This window comes from Alexandromys fortis, unplaced genomic scaffold (assembly GCF_014885135.2).
Source record: "Alexandromys fortis isolate MF-2015 unplaced genomic scaffold, M_Fortis_MF-2015_v1.1 scaffold_83, whole genome shotgun sequence".
In the NCBI taxonomy this organism is placed as follows: Eukaryota; Metazoa; Chordata; class Mammalia; order Rodentia; family Cricetidae; genus Alexandromys; species Alexandromys fortis.
Window position 1 is genome coordinate 3,995,132 of NW_026068001.1, and position 13,853 is coordinate 4,008,984.

The window sequence follows — 13,853 nt, forward strand, 5'->3', positions numbered from 1 at the left end:
CTCCCATTTCCCGCCCCCTTCCCCCCTCCCCCTCCTTCTCCAGTCCAAAGAGTAGTCAAGGTTCCCTGTCCTGTGGGAAGTCCAAGGTCCTCCCCCCTCTATCCAGGTCTAGGAAGCAAAAGGAGGGAGAACATGAGTAAGGAAGCCAGGACTGTGAGGGGTGCGCCCACCCACTGAGACGGTGGGGCTGATCTAATGGGAGCTCACCAAGGCCAGCTGGACTGGGCTTAAAAAGCATGGAATCAAACCAGACTCTCTGAACATGGCAGACAATGAAGGCTGACTGAGAAGCCAAGGACAATGGCACTGGGTTTTGATCCTACTGCATGTACTGGATTTGTGGGAGCCTAGTCTGTTTGGAAGCAGTTGAGTTCTTGCCTAGCAAATATGAAGCCCCGAATCTCATCCCTAATGCTGCAGAAAGAGAAAGAACAAAACAAAACCTGACCTCACTAAGTTGATTTCCAAATCTCTGTGTATTTTTTGCCAAGCAAACAAATGTGGAAATTGATAAGTAATTACTGGTTTTGTACTTGGTCAAAGGCAATGGAACTGAGGAATAATGGGATAAAATTGGATACATTGAGACACAGAGCCAAGGATATACGTAAGAATGAACCCACAAAGATTCAAAGAGTATCCAGAAATAAAGTCTCCTGAAGAAAAACAGAAATCCAGAGAGACAAGAGGAAAAGGAAAAAAAAATTAACATCACAGCATCTTGTCTGAATTTAAAGTTTTTGCATTAAAATCTTTTAAATGTTGTAATTCATTTTGCAATTTTGGGTACGAGTGTCGACACCACCATTTTCAGTTGGCAAAAGACTTGTTTCTTCATCTAGGAAGTATTTGTCAAGAATGAAAGGCTCCTGAGAATTGCATTTCCCTTCAGCATGGTGGAATGGAGCCGGCCTCCCATTGCTCATGGTTTTACATTTCAACTTACTAACTGCTAACTGATACGATAGTTTAGGACTGTGTCCAAAAACTTTGGAGTGCAAAGAGTTTGTTTGAAGTACTTGAAAACACAAATGTGTGTAGATATTTGTTTCTGTTCCTTAAACATGCAAAGGCTTTTCTCATCCTAAAACCTTTGCAATAATTGTTCCAAACTGTTATAACACACTTAACCTTGATATCATGTGTCGGACATTAACAACACAATTTTTTTTTTAAGAAAGAGGCTCTTCAACTCTGTTCCAGTACCCCACCCTGGTTTATCCTTCACTAATTACTTATTTCTAGCAGTACTTCATAGACAGGTGTAGTGATGAGGCAAGCAGGCCTGCTTTTGGTCCTGCTTGGCTCTCGCACGGCTAGCTTAACACCCGAAATAACAACACAGAAATAGTATTCATTTAAACACTGCCTGGCCCATTATCTCCAGTCCCTTATTGGCTAACTATCACATATTGATCTAACCCATTTCTATTATCTGTATTGCCACTTGACTGTGGCTTACCGGCATGGGTCTAACCATCATCCGTCTTGGGTAGGAGAAGCATGGTGTCTGTCTGACTCTGCTTTCTTTCTCCCAGCATTATGTTTGTTCTACTCCACCCATCTAAATTCTGCCTTATCAAAAAGCCAAGGCAGTTTCTTTATTAACCAATGAAAGTAACACATAGAGAGATGACTCTCCTACATCAGACAGGCATTTGTTTAGGTGGTTTATTGGTTATTAGTGTATATATGGTGTTTATACATGTTCATGTGGGTTGTGCATGTGTGTGAGTGTGCACACACTCATGTGTACATGTGTTTGGAAGTTAAAGGTTGATGCCCAATGTCTTCCTTAGTTACTCCCCCACTTTATTGGTTTTCTTTTTGCCTGTTTACTTATTTTGGGTGTCATTTTTGAAAGTGTTCTTTTATGTATGCTTTTGTGCAGGCATCTATGAATAGTGGGTACAAGTAATTCCAGTTTCAGGGACTTTGATACCTCTTCTGACCTCTGTAGGCACTGAATTCACATGGCATACACTCACAGACACACATACATACGAATAATTTTTTTAAAGTAAGTCTTTTGAAAACAATATTTTATTAGTTTTTTTTGAGAGTTTCATATTGTAATTATATTCATTCCCATTTGTCCCCCAACTCCTCTTAGAACCAACACCACCAACTCCCTAACATAGTACCCCACCTGGAAAGTCAGGTCCTTTAATATTTTTGAGATAGGGTCTGTGCATAATAGCACTGGCTGGTCTGGAACTTACTGTGTAGACCAGGCTGGTCTCTAATTTACAGAGATCTGCGTCATTCTGCCTCCTAAATGCTGGGCTTAATGGCATGTGTCACCATCACCTGTCCTATATTTAAAATTAAAAACAAGCTTTAAAAACACATTCTTATCTCAGGCAATGACACAGTTATTAAGGTACTTGCTGCACAAACTTGAGAAATTGAGTTTGAATGGCCTGAGATCATGTAAAGCAGAGCATCTGTAACCCCGGAGCTCTTTCTGCAACATGGGATGAAGAGACAGGACATATTCCAGAGTCTTCAGGCCAGATAGCCCATATTATGCACAGTAAACAGCAAAGATATACTATTTCAAGCAAGATGGAAGGCAAGGACCAATAGCCAAGGTTGTCTTCTGACCTCAACAGTATGCCTTGGCATTTGCATACCTGAATACACACACCACGCACACACACAGACACACACACCACATACACATATGCTATCATATGCATGCAAATGATTTTAACAACACAAAAAAAACAGTTGGAGAAGAAAATTTGGGAACTGAAAAATTTTCAAGACATCTGTGATGTTGCTTTTAATGTCATAATAACATTACAATAAGTTTTGTAATATGCAAGATTTAGAGAAGAAGTGTGTTCTGATGGGACTAATCAGAGTAAGTTCTTTGAAAAATGAACCATTATGCATCTTCCCCCACTCAGCTAACTGGCTGTCCAATACATGGCATATGTTATCTATTGGTTTCTCTACAGATTGAGGGCAGCAGTTTGAGACTTAGTTATTGTGTGTATGATGCAGTTTAATGAAATACTACAACCTAGGAAGTTATGCCAATGTTGCAAGACTTGATCTATAAATCATCTGCATTGAGCCAAATCATGGGATAGTTGTGTAAAAGTCTGATATATTGTCAATAAACATTTTAGGGACAGGAAAATTAAGAAGAAATAGAAGAACCACAAATTTCCAAGCTCAGTCTGTTCATCACAATAACAGGGTCCCATAAAAGAAAATAATTTTGTGCAAGTAACCTCTATCAGCTTGGCCTGGGAGATAGATAGCCCATTTTTATGTTTTGCATTGATGTGGGAGTGTCATATATCAATCTGTTGATTTCATTGGTTAAGCAATAAAGAAACTGCTTGGCCCTGATAATTTCCTTTTGGAAGCAATGAAAAATCACCTAAACATAATTAAGACCATTGAATTGGCAAGAGTTTGGGACCACCACTCAGAATGACATCTAGATTTTCCGAATACACTTAGGGTCATTTGAATTTAAGCTAAACAGATGTTCTAACATGAATGGGAAGCTAGATCTCAGCTCCAGACACCCCGGCAGTAATTTACCCAGACCATCATAGATGGTTTCCCTTAGATCTTCGTAGAAGTGTTCATTTTTGTCCCCTTCTGACACTGGTGCTGACACCTGAGAGTGAGAATTCTCTTTATATTACCTTATAAAGCAAACTGGTCTCTTAACAAAGAGTCAAACCTAATAAAAGCACAACTAAAGTCATCTGTGTTCCATTTGAAGCCTTGTCTTCACAAACATTGCCAGCTTATTTTGGCTTTCTTTCTGTTAAATCTTTTATCAAACCACCAGCGGGAAAGATTTCAACCTATCTCCAGTGTGGTGGTGGGAAATAACAGGAAACGCCCTTTTCCAAAAATAATTTTAGGGAAAAGTTTAAAATTTTTGATCTCCCTGAAAGATTCCTGTGCATTTAGTTACATACCGTTCAGAATGCCTTCTTTTGGTCCTGGTCTCTTCCTCTTCTGGGGGAAGCATTCATTACTGTAGAAACATGAGGACCCTAAGACACCTTACTAGCTGCTGAGAAAAAAAAAAAAAACCTTAGGACTAGCGGAGGTGACAGATGAGCTGTGTTTGGGAGGTGAGGCAGGAACTCTACTGTGTGGTGTGAGAAGAACTTCATGGTTCAGTGTCATGAGACTGGAGTAGGGAGTAGGAGAAAGGGCAGGGAGCACAGCACAGAAACAGAGAACACACTTGTCTATGAAGTATGAAAGCCTGGTTTTCACTCAAACACTGCGGAAGAGACAAGAGAGGAGAGAAACTGACAGGGGCTGGGTCATACTTTTTGGATGCAATGGGATAAGGGTCACCAGGAACCACCTCAATGACAAAGCCTGACTTTTAGATTTGAACTCCAGGGTAGATGACTGAGTCTGTGTAAGAAATGAGGAAAATCAGAGAAAAATGGATGCTATTTGATTGTTTACTGGTTTCAGTGTAGCTAATGGTCCTTAACTTGTAAATATTCCCTAAACTAGACATTTATTTTTTAATGACTTGACAAGGAGCTCTGTGAGGAGACGGGAAGAACTGTCATCGTTGAAGTCATGGAGAGAGCTGATTGGGATTAACAAGGACCCACAGAAATCATTTCCTCTGGTGAAGCCACATTTCCAATAATAAGATGAGGCCCAGATGATAGCATGGAGGAATTCCAAAGAAGCATTCAGGAGGCCATGTCTCTCCCGTTTTGGGGCTGTCTCTCCGGTGCCTGGCTATTTCATCTGAGCGCTCTTGTTGAGGACTCACCTTCCTCATCTTCAGCAGCTCATCTTCGTGGTTAACTGCTGCATCTTTGACACTTTACCTGCGCTGGGCAACCACTCCTGGGACCTTTGTGCTATTCCAGCCCTGCCTTGAAATGCAACCCAAAGGAGCAGATCTTGCTAGGACTTCCAATTCTATAACTTTGAGGCAAGGCCAGACAATTGGTTTCTTAGGAGATGAGAACATTGATGTCAAAGTCACTTGCAAAGTACTAAGGGATGGGGAAGAAAACACAGCAGGTATCATTCCTTTTTCAAGAAGGCTGAGGCCACCTTGAGGCAGGGAATCACTTCTGGGAAGCATTTTTATGCTGCTGCCTTGCTCAACTCTGATTTTATGTCAAGATAGCTCAAAATGGAGAACATTAAGTACAGGGCAGGGCTTTCTACTAAGTGCTGACAGTGGATGCTGGTGACAGTGAAGGTCCTATATACACTGATCTAATTGCATTTGAAGACACTAGCTCTTGGACATGTATGTTGCTCATAGTTGTAGAATGTACATATGCTTTGTGCATACATGTGTGCATGCATGCCTACACTATCATGCTAGACATGGAGCATGAGTCTGTGCATTTTACATAGTTCAATGTCTATACACTATTGCATTTCCCTTTTGTGTTTTTCTGAGATAGGGTCTCTCTCTATAGCTGAGGCTGGCCTGCAACTCCCTTACGAAGCCCAGGCCAAAATTCATGATCTGCCCGCCTCTGCCTCCCAAGTATTAGTATTACAATTACCTGTTTTGATGATACTGTGTTAATATGAGACAATTTAAATTTTAAAAATGAGAAGTCCAGTGAAATGATTGAGCAAGTAAAGATACTTCCAGCCAAACCCAAAAGACAAGATTTCGATCCTTAGAAAAGAACATAATGGAAGGTGAGGACAGATTCCTAGAAGTTACACACACACTATATCTCTATCTNATATAATCTTTTTAACCAAACAAAGAAGAACCTGAGTCAATAACATGGCTCAGTGGGCAGAGGCACTTGCCACCATGGTTGAGAAGTATAGAACCACCTTTTGCATATTGTTCTCTGACACCCCCACATGTGTTGTGGGAATCTCACACCCACAACTATTCTACATAAATGGATGAATGAAAAATGTAATTTTGAAAAGAAGAAACTGCTTGATCTGTGGTTACTGGAACCCAGTGTTTTATTGCTAGAATAGATTCTTTTTTATTTCTGTCTGAAAGTGATTGTTAAAGCCTCAAATGTCAGACTTTCCCATGCATGTTTCTTAATGGTCTATTTCCAGTCAAGTTCAAATTCTGGACAGGCGTTCATTCCCCGGAGAGCCAAAGTATTGGAGCTGGTCAGATGGAGCTTCTTGGTTCTGAGCTTATAATAGCTTTGTTAAGGCATTGTGGGGAGGTGAGGTTCTGACACAAGAGTGCTTTGGGGTAAGTTAAACACTTATATAAATATTTTTTGTCGATTTCGTTGGGTGGGTTACTCAGTCTAGGGGTTTGTAACCCACCCTGCAATCAGTTATTCCAGGGTCTCGGAGGGGCGCTACCTGGAAGAGAATGAGCTAAGACAGAAGAAGGAGGCCAAGCAGATTTGTCAAAGCCTCCGATTTATTAGGGACGGGTTACAGTTTATATATGGTAAGGAATGGGGGGCAGGGCAACTGGATTCTTGCCGTGTGTTCGAGGTCACGTAGGACAGGTAGTAGGCCAGGAAGTCACAAGTTGCCACACCTGGTTCCCTGGATAGCTGGAATGTGAGGCGGGTTCTGCTAACAGATTAACAGTTAATTGGATGAGCGGCAGGTTTTCTCAATAGAACATAATTATGGGTGTGGGGTTCTCTGCAGACTCCCCAGGGTGATTCCTGTAATGATTTTTAGGGGGGAAATGGCTCCTGACAATTTTTGAGAATTATTTAGCTTCAGTAGAGTTTAATGGGTGATGCATACCCAAGACATTCTAAAAATGCTACAGAATTTGTAGCAAGCATAGAATGTATTTAACCTTGGCCATAGCATATTTGAAAATGTTTATTTTAAGAAAGTTCTAGTCCTTTTCTAGGTGCCAGATGGTTCTCTTCCCCTCATTACTATCTGCTGGCCTGTTCTTTGTTGAAAGGTCAAGCCCTCTCGTTTTCTTATGCTATTTATCAGGAATGCAGAGCTGTTCTTAAGCTTTGTTACTGTGAGTCTCAGCTGGTTTCTTATCTAACATCGGCACTGTTTAGAACAATGCTCCATTCTCCAAGCCATCTGAACTTTCTGCAATAGAAATATGCTAGAAATGTCCTCTGCTCACCACCCCTTAACACCTCAATATTCCTGAAAACATAAGAAATGCCAGCCTAGCCTGCCTAATTAGGACTTGCATCTTTGTGACATTCCCAAATAAGTACAGTTATCAATGAAATTAACTTACTGTAATGATAAGGCTACATGAACTCATCAGTTTCCTAGCACTGCTGTACCAAAGAAACTCAGAGGAGATGGCTTAAAAGAGCAGACTCAGATCAATGTGTTAGCAAGGTTGGTGTCCCCTGACACCTATAAGAGAACTCTGATTCCTGACCCTCCCTTAACTTCGGATGACTTTTAAGAAGCCTTTGGCACTTCTTGGCTTTTAGGGGCATCAATCTGATCCTTGCTTTCATATTTATGTGGCATTCTTATATACAGGTCTTTATGTCTAAACTTCCCATTTTAGTTAGGGTTGAGATTTATCCTAATGAGTTCAATTTAATTTGATAATTTCTATAAAGACTGCTTTCATACAAAATTACATTTTGTAGTTCTAAGAGAACTGAGTTTCAAGGCATGAATTTGGATGGAGAAGTGGAGGAAATAGACAAACTATTCAATGTATGATGGTGTGCTACCACAATTTACTCATCAACATCATGGTTGTCCTTCACCTGGCTCATGGCTCCTCAGGTGAGAGCAAATTTTCCTTTCCTGAAGATTTCAGCAAAGGACTTGACCTCAAGTCTTTCAGAGTCCTGGACTCTCTGCTAACTCTGGCCGGCTTTGGTTGCATCACAAAGATGAGAAATAAGAGGAATTCTTGTTCCTTTCTTCAGAGGACACACTATTTTTCATTGTTATGTTCTCATTTCTCATTTTTTTTCTGTAACCCAATTGTACCAGTGTGCTTCTAGTTCCAAATATAAACATGCATTAGATAAATATTGGAACAGACTCTAAGATGTGTATACTTTGGCAGTCTCATCACTGTGTTCCTAAACTCAGGCTCAGAAGCTCACTCTCATCTCCAGTGCCCAAAAGATGAGTACTGGTGAGAAAGAAAGTAGGTTTTATTTCAATCTGGAAAGAGAAAGATTAATATCTTAATTACCATCTTCCATTTCTTTGAGGACTTGATGAATACTTGTATGGAGATCAGGTTAATGGCTATGAACAAAGATCAGCACTTTCCCAGGATCCTGTGCTGGACCATCTGCCCTAGACATGAGGTGGTGAACCGTTCTTGACATCATTCTTTTATCTTGAGGTTGAAATGAGTCCATTTTAAATCAGTTTCATGGTCTTGGAAACAGATTATGAAAATAAGCAAGATCACAGGAATACAATGTGAAGAACATTGTCTGAGGAGGGGGAAAGGAAGAGGAATAAAGATGGAGTCACTTATGACAACAGTGATAACATTAAAGTGTACTTGTGATGTATAATCTTTGTTGTTAATTTGACTGCATTTAGAATTACCTAAATTGGGTGTGTCTATTAGCCTATTTCCAGAGAAAGTTCACTGAGAGGAGAAAGACCCACTCTCAGTGCGCATAGCACTATCCCATGGGTGCCAAAGACTAAATAAAAGGCAAAAACAACAGAAGCTAACAGCATGGCCAGTCTCCTTTCTGTACTCTAGTCAGCCATGAAGTGAACATCTCTTTTCTGCCACATACTTTCATTTGTATGATGTTGTACTCAATAACACGGGGCCCATTAACAGGCCCCTGTAAAAATATGAGCCAAAGCAAATATTTTTTCCTGCATAAGTTATTTCTGTTTAGTATTTTGGGCATTGTGACACAAACTTCTCCTCAACACGATCTCAGATAGTGAAAGAATTACTAGGTAATCCGGTCTTAGGGACCCACCATCACATTATGTGGTTGATTGCTGAATGAAGCAATATCATTTCCCATACGGCTGTACCGTGTAGTCACCCTTTTCTCTGTGCCTGTGCTTCTCCTGTTGAGATTTGTCATTTTCAAGAGGCAAGACATGGTTTAGACACGAACTCCTCCTCAGCATCTAGATGAAGGACAATGGTGTGAAGAGTGTTTACATTGTCACTGCAATGCTAGTGATAGAACCCAGGATCCCCCAAGTCCCAGGCAAGTGATGTCTCACTGAAATACACCACCAATCAAGGAAGGAGATACTTGTCTTGACAGGAAGCTTTTTTGGCAAATGCATGGCCAATTTTAACCACATGATCCAAATGGACCAATTACTTTAGTATGTTTTCCAGGATATGTAATAAGAATTTTCTGCTCTTATAAAAGTACTTATATTCTCTGCTTCCCCATGTTATAAAGAGATATTATATTAACAACATATAAATAACCAATATGGATCCTAGTGGAGTTGCATGATATGTTAAGTCTCTGACAAGTGCCGCTGAATAAAAACTAATTTAACTTTTCCCCAGAATTTCCTTACTATGAAAAATTTTAGAGAATTATATAGCAAATGTTCATGCCTAATGAACTATATTTTGTAATGGTTTTTTTCTGCATTTGTATTATGTATTGTATCCATTTTGTTTTTCCATTCATCTGTCCATCTATCAACCCCTTTTCCCTGTAGAAGCATTTCAAAATAAATCACAGAAATGACATTTTGCCCTTAACTATTTTGATACACGTATCCCTAAACAAAACTGTTTAAATTGCCCATTCCCTTCTTCCAGAACACCACATATACTATACATGTTATATTCACATCTGCAGATGTCACCTCCATTTCAGATTTTGCAAAGTACATGCTTTGGGGTCATGGAGATAGCATTTGTGTAATGCGCTGTCTTGTGTGATTCCCATGCTGTCCCATTTCATTTAGTCACTGACTGGAAGGAGCCCCATCTAATCACATTATTCTGTGAGAAAGTGAAGAGAGGCTCCAAGAAGTGAGCATTTGTCCATGGCTACGCAACCAGAAAGCAGCCCATTGAGCCAAGAGCTTGTAGTGAAGAAGAGCAGTAAAGTTTGCCTTCATTTCCAGTCAGTTCTCTTAGGCTTAATCCACAGGCAAAGGAAACAGTTCTGGGCCCCAGAAGTAGACAGGGGCATATAAGCCAAGAGTAACCTTACTTCCTCCATTCAGTCCTTATGCCACACTCAGATTTCTTTTCCCTGGCCATGCTTGTGTTTAATTATTTTCTAGAATCTGTTATCTCATGTCTGATGAAAGGGGAAAGTAGATCTGTCACCCCCTTCGTACCATTTGTGACAAACACTTATTTGAGAAATGCCCTGAGTCTGAAAGTGAGTATCAAGGAGTCTTACAGCTCCCCAGTATTATAGTCTGCATTAAAGGTGCTTGCAATTCTAAAAGTTGTATTGGTAATCCAGTACTGGAGTCACAAAACTTTTCTCCTCAAGCCATCATCAAGGAAACTTCTTTTATGCTTAAGACAGTTTGAAGGCTAGGGATGAAGTCAGACGCATGAGGCTTTGGGTACCATCCTCAACACCACCACCCCAATCACCACAATAATACATTAAACAAAAAGACCCAGTGATTCTTTTGTGTTTGTGTGTGTGTGTGTGTGTGTGTGTGTGTGTGTGTGATATTGGGTCTTATAGTGCTCAAACTCAAGATCCTCTTGCCTCAGTATCTTGAGTGTTAGGATTGTGTGTGCTATCACATTTATAGTAAAAACCAAACCAAACAAACAAACAAAAGAGCTCACAGTTGTTTTCCAGAAAGGTGTATCTATTTCTACACATCTTAATCTGCTTCTGAGGAAGATTTGAAGCAGGTTAATTAAAAGCTACTGACTGGTTTTAAAGATAAATAATTCACATATACTTGAGAAAGAGAATCTGTAATTTTGGATGTGCTTCCTTTATTCCTGGAAGATAGTGAGGAGGTAAACCAGCAATACATTTTGTCTGGTGCATTTGTGAGGCATAAAAGATGCTCAGCTGCTTTCCAACAACAAAGGGGGAAAAAAGGCTTCTTTACGAAAGAAGACTCATTATGATGGCTGACATTTCCTAAAAGTGCCATCATTTGCATATAAAATGTGATGCAGAAACAATTTTTATGGCTTTAGGTATATTCTGAAAGGCCTTTGCAGACAATCTCATTTGAGTGTCTCAAATCAGCTGCATCTGGAAAAGGTTTCTATGGCAACTTATGGAAGCTTGATGTTTTGTAGCCCTTTCAAGAACATAAAGCACTCCTTGGCCTGAGGCATCAGTGAAGGTCTCCTGTATCATACAAGCCACTGCTCTTTGTTTTTGTGTTAAGTATTTTGAATGTCTTGGAGAAAACAGGGCAAAGGTTACTACTCTTCAAAGAAGATTTGGAATCTGTCTTTTTTATCTGTGATAGGGGGTAGAGAACATGTAAATAACATCATTCTAGAGTGTTTCTCAGTGGCAAGCATATGTGTATTTGCTTGGTCTATGTTGTTTTAATTTTGCCCCAAATTGTTATGGGTATCTTGCCAGGCAAGAGTCATTCTGAATAAAATACAAGGAATTATTTCCTCAGAGCTCTTCTCAATGTGTATTTCTTGCTCCAAATATATTTGGATCTCTCCCCAATGAGCATGTCCCAGAGCTTTGGATACTGGCAGACTCTAGATGATTGTTATCAACATATTCTTTCCAAGAAAGTCAATAAAGGAAACATTCTGATTTTAATTCAAATTCTGCCTGCTTCAAGAATTCAACAGTGAAAAGCTTTTGTTATGGGAAGGACTATGGTTAATGGCGAACCCATAGGACCTAGAAACAGAGAAATAGTTTAGGCCCAGTTCTGCCTTCACTGGGTGTGAAACTCTGGGCAAGTCTCTATTTCCTAATCTGAGAAATGGACACAACAATGCTGACCTTATTGAAAGTTGACTGTGTAGGCATGTTGGAAACTACAGTACCATACAAAAATGAACTGGGTATTATCATTTGGCCATTTCTTTTTCTTTTGAAAAATCCAGGGGTATCTTACCATACTTGATGTGACAAAAAGAAATCAGTTTCAACATACCGAAATATTTTAGTTTCTTAGACAACATGAAAAGGTTTATATATTACTATACCTATTTATTTCTGTATCAAAAATCATTTCTATTAAAAGTCGTCTTTGTTTAAGGATATTAAATACAACCATTCAACAAACACATTTAAACACCAACTGTATCCTGGCACAGGAAGAGAGAAAACATAGATAATTACCATCTTATCATCCCGGATATGAGCTTTCTGAGCTCCATGTATGGTATCCTGGTGACATAGGAAAAGGGAATGCCATCCAGTTTCCACTCTGTCAATCAAGCCATTTGTGTCTTTGTGGATGTCATTTGCTTCATAACAGAAGACCTTTTAGAACTTTACCTGCCAGGAATATATACTTTACTTTCTAGTTATTTGCACAAAGGCAAAGAATAAGCGGCACTCAGATGATGGGAGATATCCAAGGGGTAGTTCACTGTGCTTCACTGTTAAATAGCCCCTTCGTGTTTCAGTATGCCATATGGAATCCGCATTTAGAGTCAGAGTGCTGAGATTGGAACACTGTCTGTGCCACTTGCTAACTGAGCACTCCTGGGTCTCTGTGTGCTTCACTGTCCATTTGCCTACCTCCCTGGAGTAGCAAAGCTGGCTCTCCGCACTGCTGCACCTGTTAGCTCTTTTAGCCGTGGCCTCACCTACATAGTGGCTTTTTATTTATTTATTTAAAAAAAATATGAAACGCTTCAAGAATTTGCATGTCATCCTTGCGCAGGGGCCATGCTAATCTTCTCTGTATCGTTCCAATTTTAGTATATGTGCGGCTGAAGCGAGCATCATAGTAGCTTTTTATCATCTCCCTTCTTCCTACTCATGCCTCTTTCCCCGAAGAAACTGGACTTCTAACAGAAGATGTTTTTCTTCTTACTCCAGGCCTTTTTTGGGTATATTTGTGTTAAATGACTAAAGAAACATATTCTTTGAAGAGATCAAAGAACTGGAGTTCTTTGATCAGAAATTTGCTTGGTTGTTTCTAGAATTTCCTCATAAAACCATTGCTTTGCCCAGGGGGTGGTGGCACATGCCTTTAATCCCAACTCTCAGGGGGTAGAGTTCGAGGCCAGCCTGGTCTTCAGAGCCAATTCTAGGACAGCCAAGGCTATGCAGAAAAACACTGCTTTGAACTGCCCTAGACAAACCACATTGCTTTGTCAGAAGTGACAGAGGTGATGAGGGCTATTTACATAATATTGTTGTTATAAGTCCTAAAAGAATGCCTATATCATTTGTCAGGGTTACAAGGTTAGAGGAACTTAGAAGTACGTGAATTTTATTGTCAATTTTTGTTACCAAGATTGTTTCTCTCTCTCTCTCTCTCTCTCTCTCTCTCTCTCTCTCTCTCTCTCTCTGTAACTTTAGACTGCAAAAGCCTTTATGTAGTAATAAAGTGCAGATGTTTTATATTCCTTCCAAGACAATTCGTTTCCTATTTTAAAGTGTAAAAGCTTGTTAACTAGCACAGATTAATTTGAAGGACATGAAACACATTGGCAAAACAGAGAGCAAGGTAGATGTGGACTCTGATTTCATGAGTCTCACACTTTTGCAGTCTCCCCCAGAGTCTAACTCAAGCCATTTTCTACAGTTCCAAACTGGAAACACAAATGCTAATGATGCTGCATGACACTGATTTGTAGGTCTTTAAAATAATTTCAGACATGGTTTCACTGTGAAGCTGGACTTGAACTTGTGAACTGTCTGCCTCAGTATTCAGATCACTGAAATTGCAGGCTTGCCACCAGGCCTGGCAAAATACAATCTTTCTGCAATTTCATAGCATTATATGTGTATTTCTATTATTTGTGTCTT

General features: G+C 39.8%; 1 protein-coding gene and 1 non-coding gene across 2 annotated transcripts in view; one reads left to right on the plus strand and one right to left on the minus strand.

Moving 5' to 3' along the window:
• The window catches only part of Maob (monoamine oxidase B), a 92,664-nt gene that overhangs the window by 27,006 nt on the left and 51,805 nt on the right, over positions 1-13,853 (plus strand). The window lies entirely within an intron of this gene.
• On the minus strand, positions 12,715-12,819 carry LOC126512929 (U6 spliceosomal RNA). The gene has a single exon (XR_007595198.1). It is a non-coding gene; the product is annotated as a U6 spliceosomal RNA (small nuclear RNA).